The sequence below is a fragment of the Chiloscyllium plagiosum genome, chromosome 7 (genome assembly GCF_004010195.1).
Source record: "Chiloscyllium plagiosum isolate BGI_BamShark_2017 chromosome 7, ASM401019v2, whole genome shotgun sequence".
NCBI lineage: Eukaryota > Metazoa > Chordata > Chondrichthyes > Orectolobiformes > Hemiscylliidae > Chiloscyllium > Chiloscyllium plagiosum.
Genome location: NC_057716.1, coordinates 15,718,454 through 15,721,937, shown reverse-complemented (window position 1 = coordinate 15,721,937; position 3,484 = coordinate 15,718,454). Strand labels below are relative to the sequence as shown.

Here is a 3,484-nt window from a genome sequence, read left to right as displayed (position 1 = left end):
TATCTTGAGCCAAATGGCCTGTTCCTGTGCTGTATTGTTCTATGTTCTAATAGAAGTGAGAGTTGGAATGGGACGACTGGGCATTTTGAAGATGGTAATGTAGAATCAGGGATCAGCGCTGGGGCCATAATTATTTACAACATTTATTAACTGACTTGGATGACAGAAGTGAATGTACTGTTACTAAGTTTGCAAATGACACAAAATGAGGGCGAACAGTGAATAGATGACACCAATTCCATGGAGGAACTTGAACAGGTTCAGCGGGCAAAAAATTGGTGTATGGAATATAATGTGGAATAATGTGAGGTTATGCACTTTGGCAGGAAGAAGGGCATGTGCCCGAAACGTCGAATCTTCTGTTCCCTAGATGCTGCCTGACCTGCTGTGCTGTTCCAGCAATAAAGTTTCAGCTTTGATCTCCAGCGTCTGCAGACCTCACTTTCTCCACTTTGGCAGGAAGAATACCAGAGCTGAGTATTGTTGAATTGATGAAAGCTGCAGCACAGAAGAATTTGGGTGCCATCATACATGAATCACAAAAAGTTATAATTTGAGTTCAATGGATAATAGGGAAAGCAGTATGGAGTATAAAAACAGGGAAGCCTTGCTAAAACTATCTAAAGCACTAGTCCAACCACACTTGGAACATTGTGCATAGTTTATTTAAGGAACAATATACTTGCACTGGAGGTAGTCTAGAAAAAGTTCACTAGATTCCAGGAATGGAGGGATTGAGACTGAATAGGTTGGGCTTGCACTCATTGGAGTTTAGAAGCACGAAAGTCAACCTTATTGAAATATATAAAGTGCTTTGAGGACTTGACAGGGTGGGTGCTTGTTTCCCCTTGTGAGTGAGTCTATGATCAGAGCAAAGGATCACCCATTTAAGATAAAAATTAGGAGAAATCTTTGCTTGCAGAGGGCTGAAAGGTGATGTCATTAAGAGCATTCACCACTGAAATAGGCAGATTTGTAATCAGTAAGTGAACTGAGGATTATGGGGAAAAGGCAGGATGTTGGCATTGAGGAATACCAGAGCAGCTATGATCTCATTGAATGCCTGAGCAGATTCAATAGGCTACATGGCTCCTATGTCTTGTGGTTGGAATAATATCATTCAATTCAATCCAGCAGCTGGATGATCTCCTGAGAGAGGAGAAGCAAGCAGGAGAGGAGACATTCAGGACCAATAGGATTAGATTAGGTTGGCACATCTGATCGGCACGGACGAGTTGGACTGAAGGGTCTGTTTCCATGCTGTACATCTCTATGATTCTAAATCCAAGAGAAACAACATGGGGGAAGTCCTTCTCTTACCAAGAACTGTTTTTCTACCTCCATCACCCTTCCCCACTCCTCTTTAGCCAATGGTCCTGAGCCCAACTGTACTTCATTCCTGCTAACCTAGCTGAGATCAACTGATTCAGGACAAATCAACCTTTAGCCCAGTTCCTTCTGGGAATTATTTTTAGTGTTTTTCTTCACAAAACACACAGCCAAACATCCTCTACATTGTGATATTAAATATCTTCAGGTCAGGTACAGGCATGATGCAAAGTAAAACATTTCCTCTGTTGGGTTTCATTGCCACAGTGCGCACATTCACATCATTTATAGTTTGGACTATATGCAAAGATTGGTGAATTTTCAGGAGTCAGCTAAGTCATCATCTCCTGAGGAAATCTGCATAGTTTGTGTAGAATACATAAATATTTCTGCAAGTTACTCTGCTGAACCTCAAATTTTTGTTGTGTTGTCTCTATAAAGCTTCATCCTAACGCACTAGTCTTCACAACACTACACAATGCTTCACACTAATCACTAAAATTCTGGCTTTGATTTTAAACAAAATTACTGTCACTTAATTAGAAACACTAAAGTCCTCAGCTGGATGAATTTAGCAATGTTTGCTGCTGTGCACCACAAATTCTGTGAAGATAGTTACCTGCCACTTTAATCATACAATCTCAACCAGAAGATGAGCAGGACTGGACTTGGAGGGAGCGAACCTCTTTACAATATCAGCTAACATGACAACCAGGAAGGGATTGCTGTTTAGTGGGAGCAGTACAAAGCAGTGAATAGTACAGTGGCTCAGTAGTTATCTCCACTGCCTCACAACACCAAGGACCTGGAAGTCCAGTCTCCGGCAACTGTCTGTGTGGAGTTCCAGTCTGTCTGGAGTTTGTATTTTCACCCTGTGTTTGCGTGGGTTTCCTCCAGGTGCTCTAGTTTTTTCCCCACAGTCCAAAGATATGTGGATTAGCCATGGGAAATGTAGGTTTACAGGGATGGGATGAGACTGGGTATGATCCTCTTTGGAGGGTTGATGTGGACTTAATGGCCTGCTTCTTCCATACTGTAGGGAATCTATGATTGTAAGTTAAGGATAAAATGAGCTTGGAAAAGGCACAAGAGGCAATAGAGAAGAAACTAGGGGTGAAACGTGCTGTGTGCCAGCCTCACTGTCAGCAGACATCAACGTCTATTGCCCTGTTGATGTCCAAACCTAAGAGGACAGTGCCCCTTTAAGACACCTAATGAATCCTCGGCTTCTCCCTGATGTTTGTGAACTGGAAACAACCACTTGATGACTCAGAGGCAGCTGTTCCTGTTTCCCGAAATAAGGTGGGCTGAAGACTAAAGCAACAGTAACAGAAGCAGGAACCTGTGGGCACTTAATCTCTTCTTTCTGTCTTCTGTTCTGGGTAAGCAAACATTTATAAAGTGGATGTGTCATCTGCTAAAAATACTTCTTGGGTAAGTCAGGTTCGTACGACAAATAAAGAGGCTTGGAATAAACAGGACATGATTGTGGTCTATGTATGACCACAGGTTATCTGATTTAATCCCAATTAGCAACATAAAAGGTGATTTTAGATAACACAGCCTTATCTAGTTACCCTAATTATTGATGGGTTACAAAAATTGTATCATGTGACATCCATAGAGAATGAATAGAAAGTCCCTTAATTTTCTATGCTTATAAGGAAATAAGGCAGGGCAGGTGACCGAGGTGTCATTGGGGAGCACTTTGGAGCCAGTGACCATAATTCTATTAGTTTTAAAATAGTGATGGAACAGGATAGACGAGATCTAAAAGTTGAAGTTCTAAACTGGAGAAAGGCCAACATTGATGGTATTAGGCAAGAACTTTCAAAAGCTGATTGGAGGCAGATGTTTGCAGGTAAAGGGATGGCTGGAAAATAGGAAGCATTCAGAAATGAGATAACAAGAATCCAGAGAAAGCAATATTCCTGTTAGGGTGAAAGGGAAGGCTGGTAGGTATAGGGAATGCTGGATGACTAAAGAAATTGAGGGTTTGGTTAAGAAAAAGAAGGAAGCATATGACTGGTATAGACAGGATAGGTTTGAGTGAATCCTTCGAAGAGTATAAAGACAGTAGGAGTATACTTAAGAGGGAAATCAGGAGGGCAAAACGAGGACATGAGGTAGCTTTGGCAAATAGAATTAAGGAGAA

General features: G+C 41.5%; 1 long non-coding RNA gene across 1 annotated transcript in view; it reads left to right on the top strand.

The window, feature by feature from the left end:
- Window positions 1–2,641: 2,641 nt before the first annotated feature.
- Window positions 2,642–3,484, top strand: part of LOC122551353 — a 13,503-nt gene continuing 12,660 nt past the window's right edge. The window contains exon 1 of the long non-coding RNA XR_006312081.1: window positions 2,642–2,711. This is a non-coding gene — a long non-coding RNA (uncharacterized LOC122551353). The remainder of the gene's footprint in view (window positions 2,712–3,484) is intronic.